Source organism: Oncorhynchus gorbuscha, linkage group LG07 (assembly GCF_021184085.1).
Source record: "Oncorhynchus gorbuscha isolate QuinsamMale2020 ecotype Even-year linkage group LG07, OgorEven_v1.0, whole genome shotgun sequence".
NCBI classification, from domain to species: Eukaryota; Metazoa; Chordata; class Actinopteri; order Salmoniformes; family Salmonidae; genus Oncorhynchus; species Oncorhynchus gorbuscha.
This window is the reverse complement of record NC_060179.1, coordinates 26,395,600-26,412,515: the sequence shown is the minus strand read 5'-3', so window position 1 is coordinate 26,412,515 and position 16,916 is coordinate 26,395,600. Positions and strand designations below refer to the sequence as shown.

The following is a 16,916-nucleotide window of genomic DNA, read 5'->3' as shown; positions in this document are numbered from 1 at the left end:
AATCACTCCACAAATTTCTTGTTAACAAACTATAGTTTTGGCAAGCCGGTTAGGACATCTACTTTGTGAATGACACAAGTAATTTTTCCAACAATTGTTTACAGACAGATTATTTCACTTTTAATTCACTGTATCACAATTCCAGTGGGTCAGAAGTTTACATACACTAAGTTGACTGTGCCTTTAAACAGCTTGGAAAATTCCAGAAAACTATGTCATGGCTTTAGAAGCTTCTGATAGGCTTATTTACATCGTTTGAGCCAATTGGAGATGTACCTGTGGATATATTTCAAGTCATACCTTCAAACTCAGTGCCTCTTTGCTTGACATCATGGGAAAAATCAAAAGAAATCAGGCTAAAATGATTGTAGACCTCCACAAGTCTGGTTCATCCTTGGGAGCAATTTCCAAACGTCTGAAGGTACCACATTCATCTGTACGCAAGACTTAACACCATGGGACCACGCAGCCGTCATACCACTCAGGAAGGAGACACGTACTTTGGTGTGAAAAGTGCAAATCAATCCCAGAACAACAGCAAAGAACCTTGTGAAGATGCTGGAGGGAACAGGTACAAAGTATATACAGTTGAAGTCAGACGTTTACATTTGATTTATTTTACCTTTATTTTACTAGGCAAGTCAGTTAATAAACAAATTCTTATTTTCAATGACGGCCTAGGAACAGTGGGTTAACTGCCTGTTCAGGTGCAGAACGACAGATTTGTACCTTGTCAGCTCGGGGTTTCGAACTTGCAACCTTTCGGTTACTAGTTCAACGCTCTAACCACTAGGCTACCCTGCCGCCCCATACATACACCTAAGCCAAATACCTTTATTATTATTTTTTAAGCCAAATACATTTAAACTCAGTTTTTCACAATTCCTGACATTTGATCCTAGCAAAAATTCCCTGTCTTAGGTCAGTTAGGATCAACACTTTATTTTAAGAATGTGAAATGTCAGAATAATAGTAGAGAGAATGATTTATTTAAGCTTTTATTTCTTTCATCACATTCCCAGTGGGTCAGAAGTTTACATACACTCAATTAGTATTTGGTAGCATTGCCTTTAAATAGTTTAACTTTGGTCAAATGTTTCGGGTAGCCTTCCACGAGCTTCCCACAATAAGTTGGGTGAATTTTGGCCCATTCCTCCTGACAGAGCTGGTGTAACTGAGTCAGGTTTGTAGGCCTCCTTGCTCGCACACCCTTTTTCAGTTCTACCCACACATTTTCTGCCCACACGTTGATTGAAAGGTATGGATGGAAAACCAGGAAACATAACTGCTCTGAAGGACCTGAGTTGGGGATACCTTCCCTGGAGGCCCTATCATGGGAAGCTTATGTTCAGTATTGGTGTGGGTAAGACTCAACCTCAGGTAAAGGATTTAGCTGAGCAATGCGCCTCAGGATTATAGCAGGTATCCCCAGGTGACCCTTTTATACAACGCACATAAACATGAACATTTAAAGAGCAAATGTATTGTTCAAACTGTAGCATGTGTAGTGGGTTTTTAGGGCAATACAAAGGCACAATGTCAGCAGTCCAGTAAGCTTGTCAGTGTTACTAACTATTCTACTGTAAGTACAGTGTAATGATTAGAAAGGATTTCCTCATTTCAACATGTCAAGTCAAGCGCACTATTTGACTGGCTCAAGAGGAAGAATAACCGCAGTGAAGGCTGAGACTTTTTGCCAGGCTGCTTTTTATTCACACAATGAAAAACAACCTCATCCTTCTGAACGCACCGAGTGTGAATTTCATGACTCAACTATGAAAACGGTGGTGTTTGAGAGAGAAATTCAAGGGGACCTGGTTGATGTTATGATTGTGAGAGGCAATGTGGCCCGGAGCTCTGCATCCTTTATGTTGTATTTCCCCCAGAATGCCAAGCTCCAGACGAACATGTTACCGAGGTCAACCTGTGTCTGAGGAAAGTGTTGGCGAGATCTGATGCGCCACTAGCTGAGCTTTGTGCTGTCTGAAATTTGACCCTCAAATGTGAGTTCCTGGTGTGAAGATCGAGAGAGACTATTTCAAATATAATATGAATGGCTGGTAATAATGGTTAGCTGGCCCAAGAGGCTCTGGTGAGAAAGCTCATAACGCCAAAAGTCACACATGCTGTCTGTGTTGGATGTTCAGATTCCAGTTGTGTGTTCGTTTGTGTCAAAACACATAATATCTTTGTATGTAGGGCTAGATGTAGGATATTTTCTGTATGTTACCGAACAGTGTTTGCCAGTGTATTGTGTGTGCACGTGTATCCCCGCCATTTGTTTGTGAGCCCCTATCGAAGCATGTAGGACAAGCGGCCTCTCTGCTGTGCCTCAGGGAAGGTTATTTGTTGGCCTGCTTCTTAACTGATGTTGTCCTCCGTGCCGCTGTGTTCTGTGTGATGCTTCAGCCTGTTTCCATTACCCTAGCCTCTTTTACAAGTCTGTAATCTAAGGTAAAGTAGCCAAGCTTGAACAAAGCTCACACATTTCTGTTATCCAAGTTCAGAGTGGCTTGAACATTATCATCTATCCCCTCTCGGTGTAATGCTAGCCCAGTAGATAGTTTTCACATCGCCAGCTTATTTCTGCCTGGCTGTCCTCAGTTTCCTTCTCGGTGGAAGGGTCGTTTAATCACCTGTCTGACTTTAGATGTCAGGCTCAAACCCATAATGTGACCAGCAGGAGGACAGGGGTTTTCTGTTAGCATAATCAGCATAAGCATACTCTGAATACAATGTTACCACACCATTCAGACTTCCAAAGCATACCAATCAAGGGCCGCAGTCTTAGTTGGAGTAAATCCTATTCTGTCACAAGGCAGGTGTTGATATGTACCAATTGTGCCTTTGTTTTAAGTCCTCGCTAGGGCTCCCTGAGGTATTTCAGTGGAGCACAATTACCGTGGGTTAGAAAAGCAAAGCCAGTGTTTGGGCGAGTTCAGTCAGCTTTGCAACTTTGTTTACTCTCTATCCCCACTGTGTTTTGCATATCTGTATGCAAACTCTTTCCTCATGCAAAAACCTCAAGCCAACAGCCCAAATCTGAGGGACTAATCCACGGGGCTGAAATCACTGCCAGTCGCGTTACTGGACGCTGTGTGTGTGTGTGTGTGTGTGTGTGTGTGTGTGTGTGTGTGTGTGTGTGTGTGTGTGTGTGTGTGTGTGTGTGTGTGTGTGTGTGTGTGTGTGTGTGTGTGTGTGTGTGTGTGTGTGTGTGTGTGTGTGTGTGTGTGTGTGTGTGTGTGTGTGTGTGTGTGTGTGTGTGTGTGTGTGTATTTATACAAAGGGAGAGGGGAAAATACAAAGGGGCGAAGATGGGTGATAGAGGATGCAATCACCATGGTTACAGTCCTTCCTTCTGAACTGTAATTTTCCGTGGTTCATTGTGGATCAGAGGATCCCCTCTCCTCATGCCACGCTGCTCATTATGACGACGATCTGCACAAATTGCATCCTTCACTTTGTTGCTTCCTCATTGGGCCTCATTGGGCTCTGCTCTTGCGCTTATAACTCAGTCTCTCTAGTGGACTCCTTTATGATAGATAGCGGATGTGGGGAGATGAGGGAGCTTTCATCTTTTGCTCCCAATCTGGGTCCATTGAAGGTTTGAGACCTCAACCCTATCAAAACTTCAAAGATACCAATAAAGGGACCAATTTGATTCTCTAATTGGGAATATTGTTGACCTAAATTGTATACCTTGATATTTTTGGTTCTCATGGTTGAATGGTAAACCCAAGGAGCTGTGCTATTTATGGGGCGGCAAGTAGCCTAGTGGTTAGAGCGTTGGGCCAGTAACCGAAAGGTTGCTAGATCGAATCCTCAAGGTTAAAATTTGTCGTTCTGCCACTAACAAGGCAGTTAACCCACTGTTCATAGGCCGTCATTGTAAATAAGAATTTGTTCTTGCCTAGATAAATTTAAAAAAATAATAATTCTCAAGATCTTATTTCTCATGGCTTTTTAAATTTACTTGGTACTTTATGATGAAAACGCCACGAACGAACATAATTAGGAGTTTAGTTAGGAGTAACTTTAATTCAACTTTAATGTCCTCCTATCTTTGAAATCAAATCAAATCATATGAAATTTTATTTGTCACGTGCGCCGAATACAACAGGTTCACCTTACAGTGAAATTGTCATGCAGGTGAAAGAGGACCCAAAAGCGACTTAACAGAAACAGAGTTTATTAAAGTCCAAACAGGGAATAACAGAAATCCTCTAGACTTGTAGAGGGGAAATAACTGGAGAAGCGGCCACAGACTGCAGGTCGCTTCGGGTAGGCGCAGGCCGTAGTCGACAGAGACACCTGCTCACACGCAGCATCTGATGAAGGCAAAAAAACACGACAGGACAGGGCGATACACAATCACAGCAAAAACACGACAGGACAGGGCGAAACGCAATCACAGCATGGTGAATACAATACAAGGAACCGACGGGACAGGAACGGATCACAAAGGAATAAATAGGGACTCTAATCAGGGGAAAGGATCGGGAACAGGTGTGGGAAGACTAAATGATGATTAGGGGAATAGGAACAGCTGGGAGCAGGAACGGAACGATAGAGAGAAGAGAGAGCGAGAGAGTGAGAGAGGGAGGGGGAGAGAGAGGGATAGAAGGAGGGAAAGAACCAAATAAGACCAGCAGAGGGAAACGAATAGCATGGGGAGCACAGGGACAAGACATGATAATAAATGACAAACATGACAGTACCCCCCACTCACCGAGCGCCTCCTGGCGCACTCGAGGAGGAATCCTGGCGGCAACGGAGGAAATCATCGATGAGTGAACGGTCCAGCACGTCCCGAGACGGAACCCAACTCCTCTCCTCAGGACCGTAACCCTCCCAATCCACTAGGTATTGGTGACCCCGTCCCCGAGAACGCATGTCCATGATCTTATGTACCTTGTAAATAGGTGCGCTCTCGACAAGGACGGGAGGGGGAGGAAGACGAACGGGGGTGCGAAGAAAGGGCTTAACACAGGAGACATGGAAGACAGGATGGACGCGACGAAGATGTCGCGGAAGAAGCAGTCGCACAGCGACAGGATTGACGACCTGGGAGACACGGAACGGACCAATGAACCGCGGAGTCAACTTACGAGAAGCTGTCGTAAGAGGAAGGTTGCGAGTGGAAAGCCACACTCTCTGGCCGCAACAATACCTTGGACTCTTAATCCTGCGTTTATTGGCGGCTCTCACCGTCTGTGCCCTGTAACGGCAAAGTGCAGACCTCACCCTCCTCCAGGTGCGCTCACAACGTTGGACAAACGCTTGAGCGGAGGGAACGCTGGACTCGGCAAGCTGGGATGAGAACAGAGGAGGCTGGTAACCCAGACTACTCTGAAACGGAGATAACCCGGTAGCAGACGAAGGAAGCGAATTGTGAGCGTATTCTGCCCAGGGGAGCTGTTCTGCCCAAGACGCAGGGTTTCTGAAAGAAAGGCTGCGTAGTATGCGACCAATCGTCTGATTGGCCCTCTCTGCTTGACCGTTAGACTGGGGATGAAACCCGGAAGAGAGACTGACGGACGCACCAATCAAACGACAGAACTCCCTCCAAAACTGTGACGTGAATTGCGGGCCTCTGTCTGAAACGGCGTCTAACGGGAGGCCATGAATTCTGAATACATTCTCAATAATGATTTGTGCCGTCTCCTTAGCGGAAGGAAGTTTAGCGAGGGGAATGAAATGTGCCGCCTTAGAGAACCTATCGACAACCGTCAGAATCACAGTCTTCCCCGCAGACAAAGGCAGACCGGTAATGAAGTCTAAGGCAATGTGAGACCATGGTCGAGAAGGAATGGGGAGCGGTCTGAGACGACCGGCAGGAGGAGAGTTACCCGACTTAGTCTGCGCGCAGTCCGAACAAGCAGCCACGAAACGGCGCGTGTCACGCTCCTGAGTCGGCCACCAAAAGCGCTGGCGAATAGACGCAAGAGTGCCTCGAACACCGGGATGACCAGCTAACTTGGCAGAGTGAGCCCACTGAAGAACAGCCAGACGAGTGGAAACAGGAACGAAAAGGAGGTTACTAGGACAAGCGCGCGGCGACGCAGTGTGCGTGAGTGCTTGCTTAACCTGTCTTTCAATTCCCCAGACTGTTAACCCGACAACACGCCCATAAGGAAGAATCCCCTCGGGATCAGTAGAAGCCACAGAAGAACTAAACAGACGGGATAAGGCATCAGGCTTGGTGTTCTTGCTACCCGGACGGTAAGAAATCACAAACTCGAAACGAGCGAAAAACAACGCCCAACGAGCTTGACGGGCATTAAGTCGTTTGGCAGAACGGATGTACTCAAGGTTCTTATGGTCTGTCCAAACGACAAAAGGAACGGTCGCCCCCTCCAACCACTGTCGCCATTCGCCTAGGGCTAAGCGGATGGCGAGCAGTTCACGGTTACCCACATCATAGTTGCGCTCAGATGGCGACAGGCGATGAGAAAATAAGCGCAAGGATGAACCTTATCGTCAGACTGGAAGCGCTGGGATAGAATGGCTCCCACGCCTACCTCTGAAGCGTCAACCTCGACAATGAATTGTCTAGTGACGTCAGGAGTAACGAGGATAGGAGCGGACGTAAAACGTTCTTTTAGAAGATCAAAAGCTCCCTGGGCGGAACCGGACCACTTAAAACACGTCTTGACAGAAGTAAGAGCTGTGAGAGGGGCAGCAACTTGACCGAAATTACGAATGAAACGCCGATAGAAATTAGCGAAACCTAAAAAGCGCTGCAACTCGACACGTGACCTTGGAACGGGCCAATCACTGACAGCTTGGACCTTAGCGGAATCCATCTGAATGCCTTCAGCGGAAATAACGGAACCGAGAAAAGTAACGGAGGAGACATGAAAAGAGCACTTCTCAGCCTTTACGTAGAGACAATTCTCTAAAAGGCGCTGTAGAACACGTCGAACGTGCTGAACATGAATCTCGAGTGACGGAGAAAAAATCAGGATATCGTCAAGATAGACAAAAACAAAAATGTTCAGCATGTCTCTCAGAACATCATTAACTAATGCCTGAAAAACAGCTGGCGCATTGGCGAGACCGAACGGCAGAACCCGGTACTCAAAATGCCCTAACGGAGTGTTAAACGCCGTTTTCCACTCGTCCCCCTCTCTGATGCGCACGAGATGGTAAGCGTTACGAAGGTCCAACTTAGTAAAGCACCTGGCTCCCTGCAGAATCTCGAAGGCTGATGACATAAGGGGAAGCGGATAACGATTCTTAACCGTTATGTCATTCAGCCCTCGATAATCCACGCAGGGGCGCAGAGTACCGTCCTTCTTCTTAACAAAAAGAACCCCGCCCCGGCCGGAGAAGAAGAAGGCACTATGGTACCGGCGTCAAGAGACACAGACAAATAATCCTCGAGAGCCTTACGTTCGGGAGCCGACAGAGAGTATAGTCTACCTCGAGGAGGAGTGGTCCCCGGAAGGAGATCAATACTACAATCATACGACCGGTGAGGAGGAAGGGAGTTGGCTCGGGACCGACTGAAGACCGTGCGCAGATCATGATATTCCTCCGGCACTCCTGTCAAATCGCCAGGTTCCTCCTGAGAAGTAGGGACAGAAGAAACGGGAGGGATGGCAGACATTAAACACTTCACATGACAAGAAACGTTCCAGGATAGGATAGAATTACTAGACCAATTAATAGAAGGATTATGACATACTAGCCAGGGATGACCCAAAACAACAGGTGTAAACGGTGAACGGAAAATCAAAAAAGAAATAGTCTCACTGTGGTTACCAGATACTGTGAGGGTTAAAGGTAGTGTCTCAAATCTGATACTGGGAAGATGACTACCATCTAAGGCGAACATGGGCGTAGGCTTATCTAACTCTCTGAAAGGAATGTCATGTTTCCGAACCCATGCTTCGTCCATGAAACAACCCTCAGCCCCAGAGTCTATCAAGGCACTACATGTAGCACCCGAACCGGTCCAGCGTAGGTGGACCGACAAAGTAGTATAGGACCTTGATGGAGAGACTTGAGTAGTTGCGCTCACCTGTAGCCCTCCGCTTACAGATGAGCTCTGGCTTTTACTGGACATGAATTAACAAAATGTCCAGCAACTCCGCAATAGAGGCACAGGCGGTTGGTGATCCTCCGTTCCCTCTCCTTATTCGAGATGTGAATCCCTCCCAGCTGCATGGGCTCAGTCTCAAAGCCAGAGGAGGGAGATGGTTGCGATGCGGAGCAGGGAAACACCGTTGATGCGAGCTCTCTTCCACGAGCCCGGTGACGAAGATCTACCCGTCGTTCTATGCGGATGGCGAGAGCAATCAAAGAGTCCACATCTGAAGGAACCTCCCGGGAGAGAATCTCATCCTTAACCACTGCGTGGAGTCCCTCCAGAAAACGAGCGAGCAGCGCCGGCTCGTTCCACTCACTAGAGGCAGCAAGAGTGCGAAACTCAATGGAATAATCCGTTATGGACCGTTCACCTTGGCATAAGGAAGCCAGGGCCCTAGAAGCCTCCCCACCAAAAACTGAACGGTCAAAAACCCGAATCATCTCCTCTTTAAAGTTCTGGAATTTGTTAGAGCAATCAGCCCTTGCCTCCCAGATAGCTGTGCCCCATTCTCGAGCCCGGCCAGTAAGGAGTGAAATGACGTAAGCAACCCGAGCTCTCTCTCTAGAGTATGTGTTGGGTTGGAGAGAGAACACAATCTCACACTGCGTGAGAAAGGAGCGGCACTCAGTGGGCTGCCCGGAGTAGCAAGGTGGGTTATTAACCCTAGGTTCTGGAGGCTCGGCAGGCCAGGAAGTAACAGGTGGCACGAGACGTAGACTCTGGAACTGTCCAGAGAGGTCGGAAACCTGAGCGGCCAGGTTCTCCACGGCATGGCGAGCAGCGGACAATTCCTGCTCGTGTCTGCCGAGCATGGCTCCTTGGATCTCGACGGCAGTGTAACGAGCGTCTGAAGTCGCTGGGTCCATTCCTTGGTCGGTTCCTTCTGTCATGCAGGTGAAAGAGGACCCAAAAGCGACTTAACAGAAACAGAGTTTATTAAAGTCCAAACAGGGAATAACAGAAATCCTCTAGACTTGTAGAGGGGAAATAACTGGAGAAGCGGCCACAGACTGCAGGTCGCTTCGGGTAGGCGCAGGCCGTAGTCGACAGAGACACCTGCTCACACGCAGCATCTGATGAAGGCAAAAAACACGACAGGACAGGGCGATACACAATCACAGCAAAAACACGACAGGACAGGGCGAAACGCAATCACAGCATGGTGAATACAATACAAGGAACCGACGGGACAGGAACGGATCACAAAGGAATAAATAGGGACTCTAATCAGGGGAAAGGATCGGGAACAGGTGTGGGAAGACTAAATGATGATTAGGGGAATAGGAACAGCTGGGAGCAGGAACGGAACGATAGAGAGAAGAGAGAGCGAGAGAGTGAGAGAGGGAGGGGGAGAGAGAGGGATAGAAGGAGGGAAAGAACCAAATAAGACCAGCAGAGGGAAACGAATAGCATGGGGAGCACAGGGACAAGACATGATAATAAATGACAAACATGACAGAAATGCTTACTTACAGGCTCTAACCAAAAGTACAATTTTTTTATTAGGTGAACAATAGGTAAGTAAAGAAATAAAAACAACAGTAAAAAGACAGTTAAAAAATAACAGTAGAGTGGCTATATACAGTAGCGAGGCTATAACAGTAGCGAGGCTAAATACAGGCACCGGTTAGTCGGGCTGATTGAGGTAGGATGTACATGTAGATATGTTTAGAGTGACTATGCATATATGATAAACAGAGAGTAGCAGTAGCGTAAAAGTGGGGTTGGCGGGTGGCGGGACACAATGCAGATAGTCCGGTTAGCCAATGTGCAGGGGCACTGGTTGGTCGGGCTAATTGAGGTAGTATGTATATGAATGTATAGTTAAAGTGACTATACATATATGATAAACAGAGAGTAGCAGCAGCGTAAAAGACGGGTTGGAGGGGAACACAATGCAAATAGTCTGGGTAACCATTTCAGGAGTCTTATGGCTTTGGGGGTAAAAGCTGTTGAGAAGCCTTTTGGTCCTAGACTTGGCACTCCGATACCGCTTGCCATGCAGTAGCAGAGAGAACAGTCTGACTAGAGTGGCTGGGGTCTTTGACAATTTATAGGGCCTTCCTCTGACACCGCCTGCTGTAGTGGTCCTAGATGGCAGGCAGCTTAGCCCCAGTGATGTACTGGGTCGTTTGCACTACCCTCTGTAGTGCCTTGCGGTCGGAGGCCGAGCAATTGCCGTACCAGGCATTGATGCGACCATGCTCTCGATGTTGCAGCTGTAGAAACTTTTGAGGATCTGAGGACCCATGCCAAATCTTTTTTGTTTCCTGAGGGGGAATAGGCTTTGTCGTGCCCTCGTGCCCGACTGTCTTGGTGTGTTAGTACCATTCTAGTTTGTTGGTGAAGTGGACACCAAGTTACTTGAAGCTCTCAACCTGCTCCACTACAGCCCCATCGATGAGAAGGGGGGGCGTGCTCCTTTCCTGTAGTCCACAATCATCTCCTTAGTCTTGGTTATGTTGAGGGATAGGTTGTTATTCTGGCACCACCCGGCCAGGTCTCTGACCTTCTCCCTATAGGCTGTCTCGTAGTTGTTGGTGCTCAGGTCTACCACTGTTGCGTCATCTGCAAACTTAATGATGGTGTTGGAGTTGTGCCTGGCCATGCAGCCGTGGGTGAACAGGGAGTACAGGAGGGCACTAAGCACGCACCCCTGAGGGGCCCCAGTGTTGAGGATCAGCGTGGCAGATGTGTTGCTATCAACCCTCATCACTGGGGGCTGCCCGTCAGGAAGTGCAAGATCCAGTTGCAGAGGGAGGTGTTTAGTCCCAGGATCCTTAGCTTAGTGATGAGCTTTGAGGGCACTATGGTGTTGAACTCTGAGCTGTCGTCAATGAATAGCATTCTCACATAGGTGTTCCTTTTGTCCAGGTGGGAAAGGACAGTGTGGAGTGCAATAGAGATCTCATCTGTGGACCTGTTTGGGCGGTATGCAAATTTGAGTGGGTCTAAGGTTTCTGGGATAATGGTGTTGATGTGAGCCATTACCAGCCTTTCAAAGCACTTCATGGCTACGGATGTGAGTGCTACGGGTCGGTAGTCATTTAGGCAGGTTGCCTTCATGTTCTTGGGCACAGGGACTATGGTGGTCTGCTTGAAACATGTTGGTATTACAGACTCAATCAGGGACATGTTGAAAATGTCAGTGAAGACACCTGCCAGTTGGTCAGCACATGCCCGGAGCACACGTCCTGGTAATCCGTCTGGCCCCACAGCCTTGTGAATGTTGACCTGTTTAAAAGTCTTACTCACGTCGTCCGGAACAGCTAATGCTTTCATGTATGCCTCAGTGTTGCTTGCCTCGAAGCGAGCGTAGAAGTGATTTAGCTCGTCTGGTAGGCTCGTGTCTCTGGGTAGCTCGCGGCTGTGCTTCCCTTTGTCGTCTGTAATAGTTTGCAAGCCCTGCCCCATGAGCGTCGGAGCCGGTGTAGTACTATTCAATCTTAGCCCTGTATTGACGCTTTGCCTGTTTGACAGTTCGTCGCAGGGCATAGCAGGATTTCTTATAAGCTTACGGCTTAGAGTCCCGCACCTTGAAAGCGGCAGCTCTACCCTTTAGCTCAGTGCAAATGTTGCCTGTAATCCATGGTTTCTGGTTGGGGTATGTACGTACAGTCACTGTGGGGACATCCCGGAACATGTTCCAGTCTGTGATAGCAAAGCACACAAAGCAGTATTTCAGTCCCTTATTATCAATTATGCAAACAACGTCTATAACGTCAGCCCAATGATACAATTTGTATTATTATCTTTGTGGCACTAATAGCTCTTCCAGCATCGTATAAGTCATAAATTGATATTGCTGTCTATTCTGTGCGCATGTTGTATTTATGATTTTTATTTTATTCAGTGGACATTAGTCTTCTCCTCACTAACAGCACATAACACATTGCTAATTAAATGATACTGCCTGAGAAGCCGGTGTTGAAGCTGTTTTCTAGTGACATTTATTTCGATACACCCATAACAATGAGCTAATGATGTGCGATTTTGCCTGGCATAGAACATTTGCTCACTCGTCAGGACAGGTGGGACAGCTGAAAATTGAGTTTTGATATTGAAACAATGTTGCAAATGTCGGAGAGATAGACAGCAACATTTATACAAATCTCAAAAAAAGATTGTGGTGGAGATCAAGTTTATAAATGTCCTTTTTGGGCTGATCAGACAGTGGATTGCGCAATGAGATGGAACAGTAGGAATTTTAACGTCATAGCCTTAGCCGGTGGTAACTTGTGGAATAGACACCGGCTGGAATTAAGTTTGAACCAATCAGCATCCAGGATTACACCCACCTGTTGTATAAAAGGAAATAAGGCCTTGAGTGCCAGGGAGTAAAGAGGTTGGCAGGATAAAGCTAGCATCTTGGGTAGTTCTGGCTTCACATCTGTTTTTAATCTCTGCATCCAGAATCAAATCATGTGTGCAGGCTGGTCAGCTGCTCAACAACTGTGTAATGGTTTGTCTGATACGAGTGACTTCCTATGTGCAGGGCTAGCCATACCTATGCCTGACTACTACTGTTTCCCCTCACTGAGTTGCTACACAATGTCGAGGTTCCAGTTCCTCACAGAGACACGGTGTCTAATGACACACTGACAGTGTGTGCATTTGGAAGTCATCGAATCCAATCACATTTTATTTGTCGCAGACACACGTGTTTAGCAGATGTTATTGCGGGTGTAGCGAAATGAGTGAAGGTAAGCCGGTGTAAAAATACTTGTAGCCATGTCATTCAGTATCAAAGCTCAAAGGAGAACCTCTGAGCTGATAACACCAGACTTAAACGGTAATGCAACCTCTTATGTAGGTAAGCTAGTTGAACGGCAATACGCCCAAACAACGGTTGGTGTCATCAGTAACGCCGTTATCACAGTGTTATGGCAGTTGTCGTCAGCTTTTACATATCGCTACATACATGGCTAGATATGGTACAGAGTTCTTTTTAAACCAATGCAAATGATCCAAAACAACCAAACCATTACCGTGAAGCACGTTGGCATGATTAGTATTGGAGCAGACTGCAACTATCAATTCTATGACCACCATCCCACCATAATAATGAAGGATCACTGCAGCGATGGCATGTTTAATGCAGATAAACTAACAGGGGGGAGATTGCGTTCATTATTACACCGGGAGACATAGTAGATAATTGTTCCGTCTGTGAAATGAGCTGAGAAGATGGATCCGGGGTCTGACGTTTAAATAGCCCGGCACTCTGCTTTTTTACTCACATATATCAATCATAGTGTGCCGCTGCTTCAAACCCTCGGCTACTCTGCCCTTGTGTCCCCAATACCTTCATCTGAACAGCAATCAAGTGCTCTGTTCTACGCTTTAAGTTGTGAAATCATTTCATATAAGGTGCTAATAACATGCATCTAATCATGTTTCATTTTATATTTTTTGAAACACACTATTTGTCTTTCAGCTCTGTTGTCTTCAATCCTCCATTTTACTCCCTTAAAAACAATGCCCTTATTCTGCCCGACTCCAGGTCGTCGCCAACTCTGGCCGTTATTAATTGACAATGAGGTTTATAATGGCTTTGTTTGTTAGGGCTTTAAATTAAACACAGTCAGAAATAAGAGACCTTGGCCTGAGGACCAAACACGCACAATCACACACGTACACACACACACACGCACACACACACACACACACACACACACACACACACACACACACACACACACACACACACACACACACACACACACACACACACACACACACACACACACACACACACACACACACACACACACACACACACACACACACACACACACACACACACACAATGATAAAACATCATTTTTGTTACAAGTTGAAAAGTAACAAAGGAAAACATGAGATAACCTTGCGTAGCTGTTCTTTCATGAAATCTTAGTGTCCTTTTATGGAGACATCTCTTTGTGCTGCAGTAAACATAGATGTACACAATTATACTGCTCAATTTAACTAGCTGCACCTGTAGAGAAAACATCCCCAAGCTTAAAATGGAATGCCCAATCAAAAGGGCTGGTATGGGGAGGGGGGGGGGGGGGGGGGGGTGCATACATATTTGTGACATCCTCATCATCTTTTCTTCTTTCTTTTCAATGGTCTTTGATCCATTCACTTCATTTACATGACAAAAGCAGCACCTGATCTGTATTGGATCATGTCCTGTTCTGTGTCGAGGCTTACTGGCCAAACCTTTGAGCTGACAAAGAAGAACTATGGTGATTCACAATATGCATTTCTTTTGAAGCTGTCTTGTTGCAGTGGGGTGATTGGCTAAGGTCCACATATCCTATAGGCGGGATCATCATGTGATGACTCACAGTACCCACAGACAGGTCTTAGCTAATGATTGACAGGACCCGGTATAGCAATGATGATGACCCAGTATGGAGCTCAGAAAGCTTCACATCTCTACTACTAGTTAGCTATCGTCATCGGGTTTCCACTAGCTACCACAACTACAAAGTCAAAAAGGCTATATCGTAAAAAATGTAATAAAACAAAAATGTGCTTTTGTCTTCATTTATGATTAGAGTTAGGCATAAGGTTAGCAGTGTGGTTAGGGTTAAGGTTAGGTTTAAAATCTGATTTGAAGAAAATAGATTGAAATAGCTGGTGTTTATGACTTTATGGTTGTGGTAATTCGTTTGTGTACAGTATTTCATACCGACCCTCCATTTTTATTGTGGGTATAAATAGCAGGCTAAGACTTTGAAATCCAACAGCTAGTCTAGCAGAAGGTAGGGGGATGGAGCCGGTGATGGCAGCTAACAGTATTAGCCCCTAAGTCTCAAGTCATTTCCATACAACATGTGAGGAATTATGTTGGTGTCTTGTCCAAAGCTGACTGCAATAATGTGCCCACCGTCTCTCGCGGGGAGATAACCATGAGGTTTCAAAACGAAGCCAATATCTGACATTAAAGTATATGTTCTTCGTGTAGTCTGAACTCTGGGGATATTTGACCAATGTTGACAGAAGAGCCAGTTCTATCTAATTTGATGGGTTCTGGTTTAGGGCCAAATGTGGGTATTGATGGAATTAGCTATTTCTGGATGTGTAACAGTAGTTGGCAACATGACTTGAAGTGACTCAAATGCAAGAACTTAATAAGATACTATGCTACATCTAGGTAATCCCAAATAGAAAACAATGTAGCTAAGTGTGAAATTTCACACGTCGTCTTTTAGTCAGCCAGCTGGTGCGACTGCCTCTTTCAACATGTCCAAAATAGTTCATGTTGGCGTTAAATGGGGCACTCTAGAAGACCAAACAGTGCGGCCAGGAGAGCGAGTGCTAACGTTTAGCTTGGCTAATACCATGGCACTGGAGCCTAGCTAGCTCATTAAAATGGATCGGTCTGCCTTGCCCTGTGTAATTTAATGATGACAGGTGATCTCGGCAGTGATGTGGACTCTGACGTCAGGCTCAGCCGGCTCCGTGAGACACTCCTGTCTGCAGAGGCTTCTGATACGCTCTGCTCGACTGCAGTCTGTCTGCAAAGGCTGATAGGAAATAGCCGGGGCTAGCAGAAAGCGAAGTGAAGTATTACTGTTACAGTTTCTGGAATACGGGGGTTTTGACTGAGCTTCTATATAACAATGTTTTTCCGTATCACCAGGACAGACAGACAGACAGACAGACAGACAGACAGACAGACAGACAGACAGACAGACAGACAGACAGACAGACAGACAGACAGACATGCAGAGACAACATACCATGGTTTAGTCCTTGCGAGGGCAAATCAGTTCGCCCATGTTCAGCCCTCTAGGGGTCTGTGTGAAGCTCTCACATGTGAAGGGTGCTTGACATCGTCTGACGTCCCTGACAATACACCACCTGGCTGCCACTCATCTTGTCTGTCGTCATCACACGTCTTGACGTCCGTATCTAAGTGTTGGAGGAAACATATGACAATAGGAGAAGTTAAGCATATCAAAGCATCACGTCCACCTACAGTCATGACCAAAATTACTGGCACCCTTGATAAAGATGAGCAAAAAAGACAAATACTGAGCTATATTGTGTGCTCCAAAAAAAATCAGAAATGCTATTATTTATTACAACTGCTCAGATTTGATTTAACAAGGTGTCTTTCTGTTTTTGTAGATTTGTACATGTCAAAATGATTGGGACCACTGTTTGTATTACTACGGAAGTATGACAACACTGAGCCGTTTGACCAATTCATCTTACCAGATCCTCTCGATGTCCTTCATTTGTTTTTACGGACTGCCCTCTTCAATTCAAACCACAGGTTTTCAATGGGTTTCAAGTCTGGAGACGGAGATGGCCAAAGGCCAATGTTGCTTTTGCGGTCAAATAACTATTTCTTTGTGGATTTTTATTAGTTCCTGGTGTTATTGTCTTGCTGGAAGATCCACTTGCGGTTAAGTTTCAGCCTCCTGGCAGAGGCAACCAGGTTTTTTGGCTAAAATGTCCTGGTACTGGGTAAAGTTCATTGTGTCGTTGACCCCATCAAGGGCCCCACGACCAGTGGAAGCAAAATAGCCCCATAACTTCAATCTCGGCCGCCATATTTTACTGTAAGTATGGGGTTCTTTTCTGATTATGCATCCTTCTTTCGATGACAAATTGTTTTGGGGTTCTTTGGCCACACACACCAGTGGTTGAAAACGGGCCAGCAATCATTTTGACACCTTTTTTATAGTTATTTCATTTTCCACAGGTCATTTTATTAGTTTAAAATAATACAACTTTCAAATGTTTTGGAGCGTACAACATAGCTCAGCATTTTTATACAGGACTGTATATTCCAACCGTTTCCGTTCCTTTCTCCCAT

At 46.1% G+C, this 16,916-nt stretch overlaps 1 protein-coding gene across 6 annotated transcripts in view; it reads left to right on the top strand.

Annotated features, from left to right (window-relative positions):
* The window catches only part of myo3a (myosin IIIA), an 83,667-nt gene that overhangs the window by 14,884 nt on the left and 51,867 nt on the right, over nt 1-16,916 (top strand). The window lies entirely within an intron of this gene.